Source organism: Octopus bimaculoides, chromosome 3, assembly GCF_046866305.1.
Source record: "Octopus bimaculoides isolate indiv1 chromosome 3, ASM4686630v1, whole genome shotgun sequence".
Classification (NCBI taxonomy): domain Eukaryota; kingdom Metazoa; phylum Mollusca; class Cephalopoda; order Octopoda; family Octopodidae; genus Octopus; species Octopus bimaculoides.
This window is the reverse complement of record NC_142930.1, coordinates 99,394,215-99,416,648: the sequence shown is the minus strand read 5'-3', so window position 1 is coordinate 99,416,648 and position 22,434 is coordinate 99,394,215. Positions and strand designations below refer to the sequence as shown.

Sequence of the window (22,434 nt, the reverse complement as noted above, 5' to 3'; positions counted from 1 at the left end):
CTGGAATAACAACACTGGAATAACAACAGAAAAAAGATGGTATAAATACACGCCAAAAAAGGTCACAGAAAACGAGAAAGCAACCATACTCAGGGATATGCCAATACACACAGATAGAGAAATTAAGGCCAATAGACCAGATATAGTTGTCAAAGATCATGAAGGAAAAAAATGCTTTCTAATTGATGTATCAATACCAGCAGATGACAACGTTTCCCTAAAAAAAATGGAAAAACTTTCAAAATACAAAGACCTGGAAATAGAGGTAACTCGAATGTGGAATCTAAAAACAGAAACAATTCCTATCATAGTAGGTGCCTTAGGTATAATAAAAAAAATATTCAGACAAATACATAACAAAAACACCAGGACTTACAAATATATATAACATTCAGAAAATTGCACTACTGGGCACTGCACACATCCTACGCAAAACACTTTCAATACAGTAACCATCAGAGCATCACAGCAAACCACAGCACATACCCAAGGCACACAGAGCTGCGCTCGGTAGTGAAGTGAAAGCACGTTATAAAAATAAAACTACTGAATAATAATAATAATGATAATAATAATAATAATAATAATAATAATAATAATAATAATAATAATAATAATAATAATAATAATAATATGGAACAAATAGGGGCTGCGATAAGGGTGGAGCACTTGCAGAAAACAGCACTGCTTGGAAATGCTCGAATGCTGCGAGTGGTGGTCGAAAAATAAGGGGTGTTACCTTAATTCACTGGTAGTGAACAGCTGGCACCGTAGTACATCTCCAGCGATAGAAGCTGTGCAAAGGCAATAAATAATAATAATAATAATAATAATAATAATAATAATAATAATAATAATAATAATAATAATAATGATGATGATGATGATGATTTCATTTATTTGCCACAAGGACAAAGGATGAGGGGTACTTAACAAAGACAGGCAGCAAGTGTAGGGGGTTTACATACAATGAAATGATTAAAAAAAGTGAAAGAAAGTAAGTATACACGGTATACACTGAAAAAAAGGGACATATGCATAGCATACAAAGGTTAAAAAAAGTGGTGGGGAGGATGATAGAGATGTGGCCCTACTGATACAGGAAGGCCTCTAGGGATAACCAAAGAACTCCACTGTCTGAGATTTCCCTGAAACCCAAGGAGCAAGTGGCCTCTCCAATTCCTTCTCTCCACTCATGCCATTTTTGCACTTCCTTCTCCAATCTCAATTTCCTTTTCAAGTGAAATTTGAAAAAGTCAATGAGAGCTCTACCACTGTGGAATACATCTGTTCTCATGCATTTCGGCTTTGTCCACCAGACAACCTCTTTCGCCTCAGCCACCAAGCAAAGGAAAACTGCCTTACCTGTCTGATTGAAGGAGGGCGGCGGCGCGATCATCACTACAGACTCGACCGGCAGACGGATCCGTCCCAATAATAATAATAATCAGACCGTCAACTACCTGTCCGATCAAAACAGCCTGTATTATTAGACCCAAGAACCCCGTTCCTCTATACAGCGTCACAGTAACATCAGCTGCTAAACCAACAGCCGTAAAATTGCCATCATTTGTTGGCTAAAGAAATCAGGGAGACAATATCAGGACCTCTAGGCCCTGAAAATTGCAATGATGATGTCAGCAACACGTCCAGCATGTCGATGGATGACAGTCATGACAGGAGCAAAACAAGTAGTAGTAACCACAAAAAAAGAACAATATCGGGATTGATAGCTAAAGTTCCATTGAGCCAACCTAGGATTAGATTACGCTAGGCACAAAGCCCGAAATTTTTCGGGGGGGGGGGGGGGGGTAGCCAGCGAACAAGTAATAATTGTGAACAAATAAATGATAAGCTATAACGATTAACGTGTGACGTTGTGCAACTGCGGAGCCGTCGACGACTAAACCGGCAATTCCACTAAGCTTGCTTCGTGGGGAGGGTGAATGTTGGACGCCCTGCGGGATTAAAAGCAAAACCCAGCAATGAGCAGAAGAACTCAGGAGAGTCAATGGACATTCCAAGAATGGGTAGACAGAACTCGTGAGACTTTGTTGGCAATCTGTTTTAGAGAAGGTACACTCTGATTTCAAAACTGGGTTAGATAAGACTCCTTAGCCACATTGGTGACAACCTGTCAGTGTCCAACGGCTCCATGCTTGGGATGAGTGCGAATGAACCACGAATCGGGACCTAGCTCCGGAGCAATGTTTAGATGAAAATACGGGATCAACCAATGTTCACCTATCTCCTAGTGAGGACCATGATTATGGTCTCCAACACAAAAATGCTGACAAGAGAGAAAGACACCACTCAGTCAGTATACGAAGCATAATACCTTTCCAATAGGTTAATTTGAGGGTTATTTTGTTGTATTATCTCATTGGTTTGTATTTTTGTGCTTCCATTATTTCATTTTTTTAGAAACTGGCCAATAACTGTATACAGGATAAGCATCCAATGGCGCAACAACAGCAGAAATATGAGTGAGGTAGAACAATATCAAGGGCAAAGGAAAAATACAAAAAAGTCACTAATGCATTAACCTACGGGAAAAAATGACAGTCCAGATATATCAGATAAAACATAAACATCTCACACTATACATTAAAGCTATCTTTAATAGTACATAAAATATTAGATATAAAATGCGTTATGAAACCGACACAATGAAGTTTTTAGCAAAACATGATATGATGACGTAACTGATAGTTAAATACAAGACAATTACTGAACCGACCAATGAAAACTGATTGCTGAAAATAAAAGCAAGCACAACTTTTGCTAAACAGGATAGGATTTAAAAAAACACAGGGTGTACTCTAGCGAACGCCTATTGAATAGACCAATGAAAAGCGATAACCACCGAATTCGATAATGAAAAACAATGACGCATCAATGATAAAATGACATCAAATAAAATAAAGACCAAAAGATAAATGACAACCCTGATATCATAACAAATACGAACAATGACAAAAGAACAACCCACGATTGTCAAATGTTGCAATAACTACAGACAACGCCTTAATAAGGCATCATATAGAAAGTGACAAATGAAAATTATAGCCATACACAAAAGAATGAATCCGCACCAATGTATACAGAAACAACCCGAAATACTGAAAAGGAAGGAGAGTTCGCCTTATGATCGCAGTGGTATGAAACTCAAGTCGTGAGAAAAGAATTCAGTGAATATACATACATACATACATACATACATACATACATACATACATATACATGAATACACACATATATTTTCATATATATATGTATATTTGTGTATATTTAATATATATATGCACACACATACATATATATATGTATGTAGAAAATATGCATGGATATATATATATATATATATATATATATATATATATATATCCATGCATATTTTCTACATATATATACATACACACAATCACACGTATACGTATACACCCATATATATGTAAATATATATTCACATGTGCGTGTTTGTATATATATGTGTTAACATGTGTGCATATAAGTGTGTATGTAAATACACACACACACACACACACACATATATATATATATACATATACGTGTGTGTATATATATATACGTATATATACGTGTGTATGTGCGTGTGTAAATATATATATGATTGTGTGTATGTGTGTGTGTGTAGTGAGAAAGACAGAGACAGACAGAGCGGAAGAAGAGACAGACTTCAGCACAAACTGAACTTACTCAAAGAGACCAACCACACCGCAGTATTCTTCATTTCACGCCATTTCTAATTCTCCAGACAATCTTTAATAATATATTATCTGAAAAGTCAAACACTCCTTCACGCGCACACACACACACACACACACACACACACACACACACACACACACACACACATTCACACACATGAACTCACTCATACGAGCATGCATACATATATACATACACATTCTTACATCTTTCCGTGTACACATGCACGTCCTCTCTCTCTCTCACACTCTCTCACGCGCGCACACACACACATACATACATACAAACACTCGTGTGTGTGTGTGTGTGTGTGTGTATACACCCATGCTCATAAACATGCACATACACACCTAAAAATGATTCTGATACGCTTGACAGTCAAGCCCATGGACATGTTACACCATACAAGAAAAGTGAAATGTCAGCCATGGAATTTGAGGCGGGAGGACAATAAACTGTGCTGCGAGAGGAAGAGTGGGGGGAGTGTTTCTTGGCAAACATTTTGGTTATGTGATAAAGTAGACTTACTCAACGACACGACCCTGATCACCATCACTAGAAATCGCCATCATCGCAATCAGCCACTTTTAGACAGTATATGAGCCGAAGAAGGCGTCATAAGGTGGTCGCTCTATCAGCTAGAAATAGCAGTCAAATTACATTGAACGACGCTTTACCATCTCAAGATAATGACACGTTAGATCAGATAGTGAGGTTCTGAGTTACCTACACCTAAGAAAAAAGATGAGATGGTCACATCTGGGATATCTCATTATAGTCCTGATAGACCAGTGTTGACCTGGGGATTAAAAAACAGCAACAAGTCATCACCAGCGCCATTACCATCACCATCATCGCCACTGAACACCACATGCGTGCGTATATTCGGTCACACGTGCTGCTAGAAATAGCTGCCTGAATCTCTCTCAAGTCACCATTTTCAGCTTCAAATGAAGATACATTGGATAATGGAGTGAGTGGTAAGTAAAACTTTTTAAAAGACGATATGGCTATGGTTAGAATGTTTATGATTAAAAATCTGGTTAAGGTGATCATGAAGTTTATCAACAACAACAACTATTAATCTCAAGAGATGTCACCATCAAAGACACTACTGTGACTTGCCATCATCTTCATTATTACCACCAGACAGCGCCATTACTATGGGCTTACAAAGGAATTTCTAATTGAATGCGCGACAAGTTGAACATAACAACCCAATCGTCCTTAAATAAAACACTTTGGATAATGTAGTCTTGGGTTCTTCCTAACAGGTGGGAAACAGAAGGGCTGATAACACTTGGAATGCTTTTATCTACTCGAATAGGGCTGACTTGGGTCTAACAACAACAACAATAAAATCATCGTCGATAACAGCAATAGCCACTACCAACATGAGCCGACAGTAAAAGTCAAAATTCCTCTCCAATCCCAATCTATTGTCTAAGGAAAGAGAAGATTTTTTTGAAAGTGGGGAAGTTTGTAGTTTTCATCGTAAAGAAACCAAAAGGAAAGCATATGACTATCGACCCGTGAATCCCTGTAATTTTTTATTGTTAGTTTAATTGGGGTAACTAGGTCCATAGTAACTGACTTAATTTCAATGTTATCAATAAGCTTTGGATAATGTAGTCTTGATTGCAAATTGTGAGTATGGAACGCTCTTGATCAGAGAAGCCAATCATTACAGACTAGGATTCCTAAACACCATAAATGGAGAGACTACAATGGACGCAACACATCGGGTACAACAAATTGATACAAATAACACTAGAGGTATGCAGTATATTCACTTCTAAATCCCCTCTACATCCTAAACAATCCACACTTTCATAAAGAATACGTTTCAAAATTGACTTCAAACACCCGCTCTCCAAATATCATTTTCTGCTCACACAACCAAATGGCAAACAAATCCGCAACTATCAAGCATTCACATGACCGTTATCATCACAATACAGTCATATCAATGAACAAAGTAGAGCATCGTTCCAGTAGAGACCAACCCTAATATTCGTCAGTGGTCTTTATCAGGACAATGCTTTGTTTATAGCCCCAGCTTTATCAATGAACAAACCAAGAACAATTTCGCGAACCTAAAAAAGAAAAAGCAGCTGATGAAAATATTTTCAATAAATTACATTTAGTAGAAATCAACATCATAACTACTGGAATTACTTAAACAAAATAATTTTAGGCGCTTCAAAATGTCCTCCAACGGGAAAAAATTGAAAATTACAAACCCAATGAAACATCTGTAGTAACCGCTCTGACAAAGTTAGGAGCAATATCATACACAAGCCATTGAAGCTCAGATATACAGCTAGCATCAAGCAGCTAAATAAAGAACTTTAAGTAAAATAAATCCAAAAGAAGCAGAAGTTTGTAGGCATCAAGCTGTAAATCATTATACAAAGTCAAAAACAAAAAGAATCAAATGCCCTTTCAGAATCGGATTCTGAGGCGTATATAATCCTCCTGGATGGGATGCTGGCCCGCCACAGGGCCACTCATTTTTGCGAGCTGAGCGGACTGGGGCAACTTGAAATGAAATCGTTGCTATTATGCAAAAGTGTCTAAAGTTCAAAACGTTGCTTTTTCAGAAAGCGGAAAAATAGTTTCACCGTTCTATTTCTTTTCACCTTAACAATAATACTTTGTTGGGTGCACAACACATACTCCAGTCCAGGAATCAAAAGCACAATCTTACGATCATGAGTGCAACATCCTAACCACTAAGCCACACTCCTCCGTATTATGCAAAGTAATTGGCCACTATTCATGGACGACTTGTCCACAAAAAGTGAGGCAGAATCGGACAGCCTAGTCCAGTCTGTGCGGATTTTCTCGAATGATATCAAAATGGAGTTTGGACTCCCAAAATGTGCTTTGCTGGTGATGAGATGAGGAAAGCTTGGCAGAACAGAAGGTACATGAATGTCAAGTGGTGAAAGGATGAAGGCAATTGAACCTCAATCCGGTCATACATACTTGGGAATACTTGAGGCAGATCGAATCAAACACAACGATATGAAAGAAAAGACACTGAAAGAGTATCTGCGGTGAGTGAAAAAAATATTCGCTCCAAAGCTGAATGCCAGAAACATAATTTCGGCAATTAACTCGCGCGCAGTTGCAGTAGCTCGGTATGGAATCTTGAAGAGGACAGAAAAGGAGTCACAAGAGTTGGACAAGAAGACAAGAAAGCTCCTAATGATGCATGGAGTTCATCATCCACGTGCAGATACTGATCGCCTATATATGAAGAGAGCAAATGGAGGAAGGGGACTGATAAGTGTGGAAGACTTAATGAGATACCTGTCCCAAAGTAAGGAAACCTTGCTAGTGTCAGTTAGGAATGAGGGAGCATCGAAAGCAGAGAAAAAAGGGAAAATAAAGGAAGAAGTACAAAAAGGACATTACGCAACAAGGAACTGCACAACCAATTCCATGTAGTTACAACTGAAGTTGCTGGAAAACAAAGGTGAGATTGGCTGAACAAAAGGACACTGAAAAAAGAGATTGAGAGCACTATACTGGCAGCACAAGATCAAACTTTGACTACGAATTGGAGGGTCAACCTTAGGAATGAGCAAGTGTCTCCGCTGTGCCGCATCTGTAATAGAGTGGACGAAACCATTACCCATGTCGCGAAAGAATGACCTAGACTTGTCCAGAACTACTACAAGTTGAGTCGATAGGATGAGGTAGCGAAAGTGCTACATGGGAAATTCTGTGAAAAGTAAGGGCTAGATAGAGGCAAAATGTGGTATGAGAACAAATCGCAGAGAGTGGCGAAGTTGGAGACCTGCAATTTTCCAATCCAAACAAATCAAGTGCTAGAACATTAACAGACCAGACCTAGTGGTGGTGGACAAGATACATACAATCCTACTAAGTACAAACTAGCCCGGCTACAGAAACTGAAGATGGTGAAGATAGTGCCAATTATTATTGGTTCTTTGGAAATCGGAATAGAGTGCCCAGTAGAACAGTTACAAAAAGTTTGCCTCCTTGGCACGTCTAGGATAGTCAGGAAAGTATTACATAGTTGGAAAAAAACAGATAGCATGGTACTGTAGGCTGCAGGCAGTTTCATGGAAGTGTTATCATGTACATGTTTTGTCTTGGTATAAAAGATGGGCTACAGCAAATATTCTGCTTAATACCACAGATTTGCTTCTCAGTTGCTTGATCAAAACCAGTTGAGTATGTCCCTTCGTGGTTGATGATATGTACTTTTCTGATCACGTACGAAATAGTTGGGGAGCATCATAGCCATGTGTTGAAACGAATTCTTTGGGGTTTTAATTATTCACCTCTGGAAATATGGCTACTTCGTTCATCATCCTTAAACAGCCCTTATTCAAGGACCCTTTGGGCGGGATGGGCTACTCAACCTGAAGAAAATTCTAACTGCACATCACCTGCAAGGTGATTCGCTGTTTACATTGATATGAGATAACCGTGTCACACACATATGGTTGTGGTGCATATGCTTGAAGTACCCTTATCAGACGAGTAGTCATGATGGATATATCGGGCTTTGTATATTTGTACCCCAGATCCTAGATTTCCAGCAAGTAGATAAAGGCCAAGATGGTTACAGCTAGAATGCTTCTGGTTATTTATCTGAATAAAAGTATTCCTGCTTTTTTGGAGCTAATCAGTAGCAATCATATGCCTATGAACCAACTAGATCGCCCGACCTGCTAAAAATAATGCCACTTTATATCACATCCTGACCTCTTAAATAAAGAATGCATTGAATAATGCTGTCATATACTCCCAAGAGATAGAAATTATCGCGGTTGAAACACCTTCGGTCATATTGCTTCGCAATCAGGGAATAATCATCTCATTTGGAATAATCACAATGAAATAATCATCTCATTTGGAACCATTTCAACCCCCAGAAAAAGTACAGAACACCAAATGCTATAAGCACATGAGATAATTATCAACCATTCATAGCATCCAACATAAATACAGTGCACATACAGAACATACGCGTGCAAAAGAAAGAAAATACATGGAATTACATAAAATACCTAGGTAGGTTTCAGTGTAGAGGGTGATAGCCAGCCAGGTGACAATCAACTGGGTAGCAGTCAACTAGGCGGCAGCGCCCGCAAAGTGGACCACAAACAACTCCGTGATTAGATAACTAGATGATAACGATTGTGTGACAGGGTAACCAGGTAACAGAAAACTGGATGACAGCACAACTTGATGGCAGTCATCTAAATGACAGAACAACTGAGAAACAGTCAATTAAAAAAGAGACTCTAAAAGTCAATTAGATAACAGAACAATTAGAAGACTGCGATAAGGCAATTGCGGGACACATCAATAGGAAATGAACGAACTAGGCGATTGGACAATGAAAAGACAGGACAACTGGGTGAGTGTGAAATAGATGACAAAAAAACTGGGTGAGAGTGAAATAGGTGACAGAAAAACTGGATGAGAGTGAAATAGGTGACAGAAAAACCGGGCAACAAGACGACAAGGTGATCGCCAACAGGTAACAGGACAACTAGACAGCAGCTTATTAGGTAACAGGACAGATGAGCAAAAGCCATTTAGGCAGCAAGAAAATTGGCAGCCGTGCAATTGAGTGGTAGAACAACAGGACAACAAATACGATATTATTTTTGCCATCTTATCGGTTTCACTGAGGCTCCAAGTCAGCCTTTCTATCTTCAACTTTGTTTTGATGACCAATATTAACTTCAAGTACAGAAAACACATGCTCCATACTCTTTCTATTTATCACCCACCAATGAAAACATTGACATTCTCGATTTGTCCGCCAGTTCTTAAATTTTGTTTTGCCAGCGTTCTACAGCATTATTGTAATTGCCTTCGTCAATCAGTGTGCTTTCATACACATTTTTATGCTGGGTATGCTTCTACTATGGACAGAATGTCCACCTACATACGTTTTATATACTTTATACTTTGGTAATCTACAAATCTTAAAGTCGCTTGATGTCTTCATCGTTTTCGTTATCCAACGAGTGAACTAACAATAGTTCGAAAGAATGGGGAAAAAAAAAACAATATAACAAGTAACCCCAATTTTTTACCGCTGTTCTCTTTACTGTTCTCTTCATCACATTAGAACCGGTGCCCAGCCTCTTAAAGTTTTCCGGTAGTGGTTGAATATATTCTTAAGTCCACCATTTCGTTAATCGCTGCAGCTTCCAAGCTTCACTAATTCAGTTCTCATATATGTGTAAAAATCGAACCAATGAAAGAGCCTCTACCTGGTCGCTTGACACGCTAAAAATAGCAGCCAGAGTATCCCCCTACCTAAATCACTCGCCCATTGTACGTAATGTCCTAGATTATCTCTAAAAAGACGGCTTGCTGAAGGCTGGAAGGTCTTTGATGATAGGTCTGCAGTATCAGGGTTGATTTGAGGTTAAATGACAACAACATTATGGTAAATTTCTATATTAACAGCCGCACGATTTTCACTAAATAAAAAAATACAAATTTGATTTTTTGCGTGGAATCAAGTACCCTGACCTCCTAATATGCTGCAAATCCCTTATTTTGGTTCAGAAAAGGTAACGTGACCCCCCCCCCCCGCCATTCCCGGAATCATTGGAATTTTTTTTTTTCACTGAATGAATTCCTGTGACCTCCTAATATTGCAAAATTAGGTTACTTAAAGTGAGCCTGGTAACTGATGGTTTTGGGGTCTTGTTGTTTGTAACTTTTGGTGAGCCATGGTGCAACCAACAACATGGTAAAAATCCCTGCCATTAATTTGGTGTGGATGGGTAATATCAAATAATTCAATCACAACATATATCTAAATTAAACATGAAAAAAATTGAAATATCATCACTTACATGGAAAATTGAAATATTATCTTTCAGTATTTTATAAAGTAAAATCTTAAATTATTAATTGACACATTATTAATTATTTTATAACAGCAATGCCTGGAAAAATCATGGATTACATGGGAAAATGCGAGCATGAAAAGTAATATTCTTAAGATTATAAACCGTCCTTGTTATTTTTCCGTGCACTTTCCAAAAGTGTTAAACATTTTTTAACTACTTAGACAGTTCCATGAATGGACAGTTCCATGAAGTACAGGACAAGTTATTATTCAAAGTATAGAACAAGCTATTACTTCTAGTAAAGTAAAAAATAAGAAACTTTTTACTTAAAATATTGCAGCTGAAATTAAAATTTGAATATTAAAACTTATTTTATTATAGTTTACAAATAACGCTATACTTATTTAAATAGAATTTGGCTAATTTACTACCTTAAATACAGAAAAAAGTGACTAATTAGACAAACTTACAAATTAGCTGAACAGTTTTGTACAATACATTTAAAAGATGAGAACTGTAAAGAGTGATAAATTAGAACTGGCATTCTCTGCTACAATATTTTAAGTAAAAAGTTTCTTATTCTTTACTTTACTAGAAGTAACAGCTTGTCCTATACTTTAACAGGTGTAATAACTTGTCCTGTACTTTTCCAGGTTTATAATCTTGAGAATATTACTTTTCATGCTCACATTTTTCCATGTGATAATAACTGTTCGAATTAAAATGGACGCATTTGAGTGTATGGAAGCACATTTTGATAATCATTTATAATGTATAATGCGATTGCAAACATAATCCATGATAGCAGTCTTTCTATTTTTAGAATTGTAATTCTCTTGCTATTTCTTGGAGGCCTTCCTAAAATGTCAAAGTAATTATCTTCTCATTTATATTGTATGAGAACGGAAGAACGTATGGAAAAGAACATATACAAGACAAAATACCGTCCTTGTTATTTTTCCGTGCACTTTCCAAAATTGTTAAACATTTTTTTAACTACTTGCACAGTTTCATGAATAGACAATACATTTGAGGAAGTAATCTTTTGTGTTGCTGTGGAGCTAAGAAAGCGAATGTCTAATACTATGCTCTGGTAAGGTGAAATTATCTCCAAATCTGCGATGCTCCGAGAGTTACTCGGCCACAGTCGAAATCTACACCTGCTCATCAGTAGTCGTGAGAATGGACAAAGGTGATATTACCACGTCAAATATTCCTCAAATTCCTTTCGGATGGATAAATGTAACTGGATGTGTTAACGGCAGAGCTTTGTTCTCCAAGTTTCTTTTAACCATCTGCACTGCAAATTCTTTGCTATATGATGTGTACGTATACTTCTTTAACATTCATACTTACCTACCGTTGCATACTTTCCTTTGATTACATTTTTAATAAGTGTCATTCCATCATATCATATCTTTGTATAAACAAACCAGTTGCGATCAAGTTTATTTTTGCTGCTTTTGCGAGTTTACGAATTCGGTTAAGTTCAGAAGTTGAAAAATTCATATATCTACTCATGAAATGAAATCAATATCAAGAATTCGCTATCTTCCCAGTAATTTGTATTTACTAACTTTAATTTTTACTATTTTTTGTTTGATTTCCTCGGTTATTGCTGGTCAGTTGAATTACTGTTAGCATTTAATGTCACAATATGACGTGTTTTAAACTGCTAATTGAGCTGCAGAAAGGACCCTGTTGTTTATATCTAGAAGATCAATCAGAGTTTATACAGTTGTCGCAAACGCCAGATAAAATATATTCTCATGGCGGTACTTAGTATTAATTCTGTTTGTTCTATTGATTTGCTGGATATTACATAATGTTTATACTCAGTTCAAAGTAGGCATTGCCGTGATATATATATGATTAAACAGTCGGTATTAAAATGGTCGGCACATCAGCCTTTTATTTTCCATGCATGGTTGGACAAATGTAGTGATGTTTCTCTTTTCCTCATTTCTAAAAGTGGACTCATAATTGAGGAAAAGGTTTAAGAGTTTGCTTCCAAGCATACTGCTAAAATTTTTTAATTTTCCGTTTGCACGCTATCCATTTTGAGTGTTACCTTAATGTGGTAGATGATTGCTATAAATGTATTGTGATAATGAAAGTAGTTGGAAAATAGTTCTCTAGATGCATGTAATATAGTTGAGGTATGTTGATATGGTTATATGAATTGTTTAAGATGTTATCTACATTGCTTGAGGGCGAGAGGTACCAGAATACGCTATGTGCATTAATGATATTATCTAGGGGTGTTAGGATATTGCAGTTGTGGTGTGTAAGCTGGTAGGATGCTTACTACGGTCGGTGGTGGTATTTAGAATGATTGTGTCTCGTGTAACTGTTTTAATTTTTATACGGAATATTTGTAAACACAGTGTATTGCTACGCTCTTTCAATGACCAAGAGCCATTTATGGTATCCATGTACTAGATATATAATTTTATGTATATTATGAAGAATTCGTGGAAGCGCAATGACCCAGTGGTTAGGGCAGCGGACTCGCGGTCATAGCATCGCGGTTTCGATTCCCAGACCGGGCGTTGTATGTGTTTATTGAGCGAAAACACCTAAAGCTCCACGAGCGGATGGTGGCGAATCCTGCTGTACTCTTTCTCTCACTCTTACTTCCTGTTTCTGTTGTGCCTGTAATTCAAAGGGTCAGCCTTGTCACACTGTGTCACGCTGAATATCCCCAAGAACTACGTTAAGGGTACACGTGTATGTGGAGTGCTCAGCCACTTGCACGTTAATTTCACGAGCAGGCTGTTCCGTTGATCGGATCAACTGGAACCCTCGACGTCGTAAGCGACGGAGTGCCAACAACAATAACAATATGAAGAATTCACTGTAGTTTGGGCTGTGTTACCTGAGGTATTTGAGGAGACACGTGCTGGAGATGTAGCTTCGTCACTTGTATTACTGCTATCTGTTAATTTTTTTTTATTTTTTAAATCTGATAAAGCTGTCTGCCGGCTATTAGTGTTATATTACAGTATTTTTATCTTTACTGTTACTTAGCCTTCAGTTAGCTGTAATCAAGTAACCTGATGATCAAAAACATTCCACCCGGGACCATTCAGTTATTTTTTTCAGGCACAGTACATCAAGGACTGCCTTATCCAATGTGTCCTGTGAACGTGGTAGAATGTCATTTCAAGGAAAATTAGTGGCTATTTTTTGCAAGTTGGGAGCAACTATGTAAAGGTTCCATTTTCGGCTTGCTTATAGTCTTGTGATATATAGAGATTTCGAATTTTGGATTTTATTGGTTTTTGTTTATAGTTTGCTTTGATTTTAGTGTGTTGGTTCTTTTTTTCGAAACCGTACTACTGTTGTTGTTGTTGGGAAGATTATCTGAAAAAAAAAAAATATATATATACATCTGGCTTTCTGTGTTGTATGCTGCGAATTCTTAGACAACAACACAACTCAGCACTAACCCCAGCCATGCTCTAATCAGCTATTGCTGAATACATTCAAAATCGAGAGATCATAACTACTCTCTCCTTCTTTTCATAAATAAGGAAACACAGACTACATTGCTCAGTATGTTCTTTTTTTTAATAGAATAGGGTGTGATTTGAGGGAGACAGGGTTACTAATATTGTTGTTTCAACGACTACTTAGAAGATCTTTCATTGGCTAGGTTTCTCTTTTTCTCACTTTATGCTATGTGATACCCCAGTTTTAAACCCTGAAGTACCACATACCATAAACCCAACCAAAACAACATTACAAGCATAATTTACAAAGACATTCCTACTTTTTCGATGTTCTCTTCTGTTTTTGTGTATAGCTGCCACTTAATTTTGTTTATGCGTGGTGTTCATTTGCTTATACTCTTTTTTTTTTACTTGTTTCAGTCATTTGACTGCGGCCATGCTGGAGCACCGCCTTTAGTCGAGCAAATCACACCCCAGGACTTATTCTTTGTAAGCCTAGTACTTATTCTATCGGTCTCTTTTGCCGAACCGCTAAGTTACGGGGACGTAAACACACCAGCATCGGTTGTCAAGCGATGTTGGGGGGACAAACGCAGATACACAAACACACATACGCGCGCGCGCATATATATATATATATATATATATATATATATATATATATATATATATACACGACGGGCTTCTTTCAGTTTCCCTCTACCAAATCCACTCACAAGGCTTTGGTCGTCCCGAGGCTATTGTAGAAGACACTTGCCCAAGGTGCCACGCAGTGGGACTGAACCCAGAACCACGTGTTTGATAAGCAAGCTACTTGCCACACAGCCAAATCGTTACGCCAACGTTCCAGTTGTTTTGTGGTGTAGTACATTCAGATCTACATTATCCGGAATGTGTTGCTTTTGTGATATGGACGGTGTGCTTTAAAGTTTTGAAGTAGACTCTAGCAAGTCCAACAACCGCGTAAAAATTCTCTCGTTGGTCTATGTTAATGCTCTTTGAAAAAAAAATAAGTAAAAGGTATGATTGATTGCACATGTACGGAATAGTAGTTTACTAATGTACTAGCTTATATTACTGTAGTTAAGATGCTGCAGCATGGAGACCGTCATCTGTCGATAAAACTCACAACTTTATCTCAAATTATCCAGAAAATATTCTAACCACTTATTCTGCATAAGTGTATTCAGATAGTCTTCGGAAAAATATATTGTTCGAGAAAGGATGTGCTCGTGGATACCTTACTTAGCCTCATTTTAGCTAGTTTCTATATGAATGAACTAAAATACATGGTGCTTAGCATCATAACTCACTCACATATTATAGACATATTAACGGTAAAAATAGAAAAATAATTTATACAAATTTTAGTGACTAAATTTGTTTATATCAGTTAAGGATGATAAACATACCATAACTGTCTACAACGGAATCTATAATAACGTACTCAAATACAAAGAAGGAATATCCAGATAATATAATATACATCAACCATTAAATCTTCATTCACGAGAACACGCTTTCAGTATCTTTTAACTTAACATAATACCAGAAAGTATTGAGGTGAAAAAAGCAAAACCTGAGTAATAATGGTTAGACAAACTTTTAGACTTAATTATTTATTAATACAAATAGAGAATAAATAACACGTCTACTAACATCATAAACAAATTAGTTAATGCACATATACTATATTTTACCCATTATGAAACTAATGAAAGTGCTTTAAGAAGGATGGTTACAGAAACTGAATGTCATTCAAAACTTGATATATTACTTATAGCTACATAAGAACTAAAAACAACATCGAATCTTGAGCATTGTATATGAAGATAATACAGCCATAGTCAACAAATTGTAACGCAACTTACAAAACACCCACCACTGTGTCCATTACTCAGGCAAGATCAGCCCTAATTGAATAGATATAACCAAAAGCGTTCCAGCGTTAGATATCCTATCTTCTATTTAGATTTGGTATATTCAAAACCATATTATCCAAATGTGTCTTTCTCCTTTTAAGACGGTGAGGTATGATTTCAGTTGACTGGTCAAGTGGCTGCGAAGAGGCCTCTCCTCAAAATAATTACATTCAGTTGTGCCCAATGTTGTATACAAATTTGCCTGCATATATCATAGTTGCAACAGCAATAAACCTGTTCTAGTCTCGGCATTTAATTGCATATATGTGCGTGTACGGGTGTATGTGCGTATATATGTAAATGCAGACACACAGAAATACACAATTAAAGAATTAATTAGTCCTTTTAGAAAAGTAGGACTCAGTATCACAGTAATACAAGTACACCTATAATTAACTTGCTAGACGTTTCTTTAGATATACAGTAAAAACTCGATAATCGCGGGTGTTCTGTTCCAAAACCCCACGCGATAGGTGAAAATCTTCGAAGTAGAAACAGTACTATATGGTATGTATTTTTTTATTATTTTTATAATTTGTATATATTTATTTTATTATTTTTATATGTTTAAGCTTTTATAAACTCTCCCCGCACTCTTAGGAGTACCCATGTCTTTTTTTTTTTTTTTTGCAGATGAGGAACATAATGATGGGCAGTTGGTGGCGCTGCCTTTTCTTCTGTGTGAGGAAGAAAGCCTCAGAAGGTGCAGAACGTTTGGGCGACATCGTAGGGTTTTACACACAAATGCAAAACAACACCACACACTCGCTTCCCGAGTTTCGTTTTCCACTCAGTATGTGCGATTCTTTGTTTACTCATCTATGGTACACTCCATATTTTCTTTTAATATATTTCAATTAATGTGTTATACAGTGCAGTATTGTACTGTATTTTTATTTATTAATTTATTAATTTTTAGGCGTGAAAATGTTTATTTTACCACAGAAATAATTAAAATCTAAAAAAATGTAAACATCTATCGGCCGCAGAAACCTGCGATATACCGAGGAGTCCACGATATAAATTTATATATATTAGCCAGAAAATCTACGATGTACTGAGGGCGCGATAGGTGAACCCCGAAATGGCGAGTGATTACTGTAAACACATGTAAATAGGAATCATACAAACAATAAAGCATAAAGCGCATTCAAATCCACTAAAACTCCAACTATTCGCGTCCATCTTTAAGAACATTATCGATAATTTTAGGAGAGAGATGTTCATTATAATTTTTTTAAAAAGTAGCATTTGATAAAGTCGCAAAGTTCGAAGGAATAGTTGTTGGCACTCCGTCGCTTACGACGTCGAGGGTTCCAGTCGATCCGATCCACAGAACAGCCTGCTCGTGAAATTAACGTGCAAGTGGCTGAGCACTCCACATACACGTGTACCCTTAACGTAGTTCTTGGGGACATTCAGCGTGACACAGTGTGACAAGGCTGACCCTTTGAATTACAGGCACAACAGAAACAGAAAGTAAGAGTGAAAGTTGTGGTGAAAGAGTACAGCAGGATTCGCCACCATCCCCTGCCGGAGCCTCGTGGAGCTTTAGGTGTTTTCGCTCAATAAACACTCACAACGCTCGGTCTGGGAATCGAAACCGCGATCCTATGACCGCGAGTCCGCTGCCTTAACCACTGGGCCATTGCGCCTCCACCGAAGGAATAGTAGATTTAAAGAAAAACAAAATGTATTCATCCCCAAACCTAAACCATGCAGTTAATGAAACTAAAAAACAAGAACTCATAAAATCCATAACCATAACATAATCTTGTTCAGCTCTACATGCAGTTTCAATGCGAATTCCAATTTTGTTCAGAAATTTTTAGATTTGATTTAGAAGCGTCTTCCCACAGAATACAGACATTTCAAATTGTTTAACCGGAAAAATTTAAACGCAAGCATGAGGAATTTGAAGCGTATCATCGCAGGTAGCGAACAACTTTAAATATTTATAAACACAAGAATCTGGAATGTAACATAGGGGAAGGCGTTGAGAAATTTAAACCAAAAGAAAAAAAAGGAATAGAAGATAGCTGCAATTTTCAAAACAGAGAGTTGTGCCTATTTAGTCATTTATACAAAATCAAATCCTGAATTAATCGAGCTGTTTTGGTTCTCAGAAGAGCCGGTACTTGGCGGCGGCGAGCTAGCAAAAACGTTAGCACGCCGAGTGAAATGCTTAGCAGTGTTTCGTCTGCCGTTACGTTCTGAGTTCAAATTCCGCCAAGGTTGTCTTTGCCCTTCATCCTTTCGGGGTCGATAAATTAAGTACCAGTTACGCACTGGGGTTCGATGTAATCGACTTAATTCCTTTGCCTGTCTTTCTTTGTCCCCTCTATGTTTAGCCCGTTGTGGGCAATAAAGAAATAAGAAGAGCCGGTACTTGACAATAGGTTCACCTCTAAACATGTAGCAAAATAACTATCCATATATACCATATTGCAGTCATATATAGTAGTTGAAAGATTTCAACATTGACAACTTCAATACTATCTGGTCTATACTGAATTTCAGCAAGCCCACAACCTTTGTGCAAATTACTGCCCCTCTGCAATCATAAAATGTACTTCATCCTCACCAACTCTTCGGACATTGAATAGGTTGAAGTTGCTTTCTAAGTGCTGTCATAAGAACCACGTTGCTAATGTTAGCAGAACTGTTGAAACTGAGCGAACATTCACAGCGAAACCAGACTATCATCCAGTACGCAAGAAAAACTGGAAGTCAACAAAACTGGACCTCATAAACGCTGACGAAACTGAACTTACTAGAGATGTATTCATTCTGTCAGCCAGCTCCGTCTATAGCTTATCTATTGATAGGAACATGAAACTCTGAGAGCAAATGCATACAAAGAGTCGAGTCACATTTTTACTGTTTTATTTGCTAGTTATGTAACGTTAACAAGAGAGAGTGAAAGAAAGGTTATCTAGTGACAAATGGTGACTGGTTTTCAGAAGCCAAATTTCTCAAGATTGGTATTTAGGCAATGTGTTACATATCCCAGTGCCCCAATAATTACAGGTATAAAACTGAACTAGTAATCTGGATAAAGTAACTGTACATTCCTCAATAGTTCAGCGTAGGTATTCTCGTTTTTGTTGATCTTAGCTTTATGTTAACATGCGCTGCACAGTTGATTTCCACAACTATACACAGTTTCTCTTTGTCAGGTCTATTATATTTACATTTTATTGAGGTTTTCACTTGGACATTCCGCCGGTACTCCTTTTTTTTTATTTCGAGTGGCTTTGGCTACTTCTACCATACTGTAGGTCCATTTTTCTTTGACCTCGGGGTATACTTCCGGCAGATCTCATTATACAGTGTCCTAGCTAAAACATCATGTCTCATCGGTAGATAATACCGTGACGACATTTTCGAACAACCGTTTATAATGTAGGTGATATCTTCGATGTTAACTCCACAAAGTTTGCATCGGTTATCACATTATGCTGTGTTTTCTGCGTCTTTGTCTCTTTTTCATTAGGTATTTGATATATTTTGTTTGCAAACGCATACCTTTCAAAGTGGGAGTTAGTTGTCCTGTTGCTGGTCCATGATAGATTGCTTTGATGCAACGTGGTGTTCTCACATCGTTCGCGTTTTCATTTTCGTTTATAGTGTTGGGGAGAAGGTTCATTTCAGATCTTTTTTAATAAAGTTACATTCACTAATTTTCCTTCTATGTTCCACAAATGTTGTTTGTTGACGTAATTGATTCTCAGTAAAATGATTTAGTTCTGGATGCAAATCATCCCAATATGATCTCAATTGATTCATATATCCAACAGCAGAGTTTTGTTTCGCTCTTTTATAACAGTTAAATAAGTATTCAATTAAATAAGTTATAACAGTTAAATAAGTATTCAATTCGTAACTCCAAGAAAAATGAGTTTTGTAGTTACGGTTTCGCCTATAACTATAGCTAGAAAGAATCTGTTTGCCTGTTGAGCTGTTGTCTTCATTCTGTTCTTCGACTGTGTTGTTGTTGTAGTGTCCAGCCATGTCGTTAGAAATGCGGAATAAATTAGGGCGAAGTTACTGAGTCATTTCAAAAAGACACGAAAGAATAATTTGCAAAACGACTACGAAAGTATGTTTAGTGTTACAATAGATATAAAATAAAACACTGTCGCAGTGTTGAAGACTAAATTTTCCGTTTTAATTGTTTCACATTGCAAATAAAACATGGTGACAGGTGTCGTAAATAAGTCTTTCCAAGAAATTTCTGCCTTTCCGCATGGAAGGTACTGGAGAAGAGATCTGAGAAGAACACATCTTTCCTGTGAAACTGAGCTATTTTCTCAACCTTAAAACTATGTTGAAGTCTCTATATTTTTATAGGTATGAACTCAAGGTTGTTTTGGAAATTTACCATCATTTACTTTGTCATTCTTTCATACTTCATGTTTGTATGTGTGTGTATGTGTGTGTCGTCGTGTGTATGAACGTGTGTGTATGTGTGTGTTGCTGTGTGTATGACGTATGTGTGTGTGTCGCCGTATGTATGAGCATGGCAGAAACGTTAGCACGCCGGGCGAAATGCTTAGCGGTATTTCGTCTGCCGCTACGTTCTGAGTTCAAATTCCGCCGAGGTCGACTTTGCCTTTCATCCTTTCGGGGTCGATTAAATAAGTACCAGTTACGCACTGGGGTCGATGTAATCGACTTAATCCGTTTGTCTGACTTGTTTGTCCACTCTGTATGTAGCCCCTTGTGGGTAGTAAAGAAATAGCATGTGTATGTTCCAAAAGAGATGGTTAAGTACGCGTGGTTTTCTCGCGTTGCGTCTGGAACGACGTCTGTAAATACACCAGATTAAAGCATCAAGAGCACGAACCTCTCTCCTTATAGTGTTGACACATTTTCAATATTCAAGCAGTGTAGAAAATGTAAAGAAACCATGGGTGACTACAGAGAATAGATATTTATCTTTTCTTTTGTTGATAATTTATTCATTATTTTTTAAATCTCCAGTAACAGCATTTCACTATATTTTATAATTTAATGTACTTCTTCGCTAATTTCTATACAATGTTCTTTTCTTTTTTTTTTGTGAGTAGAAGTCTTAGAACTTTCTGTTTTTGATTCTCTAATCCTATGTGCCTCGGTTATCTACATACAACTGTTTACCTTTCACGTTACCTTTGTTGTCTTTCATCATTACCTAAATCGATATGTTCGTGTATATGCTTTTGTAGCCATTTATTTTAAAAAGTCAAATAAAATATTTATTTATTTAAGCACCTAACCGTTGGTCTTCCTATCTAAATTGATATGCAGCAAACAAGGAGCTAAGAGTAAATACGAACCAGATATTTTGTACACAAGATTTATTGTATTCATTACTGGGGTGAAGCTAGGTGGCTAGAATTATTAGCACGTCAGACAAAATACGTTGCGGCATTTCTTTGCCTTTCAGAGTCGATAAACTAAATTACCAGTGAAGTATGGGGGTCGTGTAATCGATTAAATTCCTTCCCCTAGAATAGCTGGTCGAAACAATTATTTGGGAGATACGTCAAAAGTCTTACATCAAAAAATAACTTGGAACATCTTGGAAAAGATTTGTACATATTGAGTTTCAACAAGAACTATAAAAAAAGTTTACAGACCTCGTATAATTAGTTACAATTTCTTGGAACGAATTATAAATGGGATTGTGAATAAAATTCTTATTTGCCATAATGTTTTAACACAATACCTTAGTCGGATCTTTTTTAAAACGGGGGCCACATTTTTCATTAATGTTATACGTAGTGTTTTTGGTAGCGAAAGACTTTCAAACTTCGTATACTTATCTATTTTGTGTTATAGAACAGAAAAATATTTTTGTATTCGAATTTATTTCATGTAAAAAATTGTCTTATTTCGATAATTTCAACCAATCACTGACAAGTATTCAGTTGTTTACATTTACTCCTTTGGCTCACTAAGCGATGTAAAGCGTATTTAATCTCCATACCTTCGTTTTATTTGCTTTTTTCATTTTAAATTTGTTAGGGTTAGGGTTAGAGTTAGGGTTAGGGTTAGGGTTAATTGTTTCAGAATCGTTTGTTTATGTAGTCGGCACTTAATGTATATCGGCTGAATGGACGTCAGTGATTGGTTGAAATTACAGAAATACGACAACTTTAACATGGAATAATTTATGGATTTCTTTTTTTTTAAAGAAGACTAAGAGAAAAAGATGTTTTATATGACACATTCTACCAGTGTTCCAAATTTCAAAGTGTTTCGTTAATGAAAAATGTGGCCCCCGTTTTAAAAAAGATCCCCTTAGTCTCTGTGATTCCTTAGATTTTCAGAACACCTTTGAAAAATATTAAAATCATCCGGTATTCTTTTGTCAATTATTAAGACAGCGTTGTTATTTTAGGTGGCAAATTGATGGGAACGGTAGAGGGCCGAACAACGTGCCTTGAGGTGTGTATTACTTCCAACTCTCTGTAT

At 37.0% G+C, this 22,434-nt stretch overlaps 1 long non-coding RNA gene across 1 annotated transcript in view; it reads left to right on the top strand.

The window, feature by feature from the left end:
• Positions 1 to 22,434, top strand: part of LOC149136638 (uncharacterized) — a 205,240-nt gene that overhangs the window by 138,006 nt on the left and 44,800 nt on the right. Inside the window, exon 2 of the long non-coding RNA XR_016241153.1 lies at positions 16,606 to 16,765. This is a non-coding gene — a long non-coding RNA (uncharacterized LOC149136638). The remainder of the gene's footprint in view (positions 1 to 16,605; positions 16,766 to 22,434) is intronic.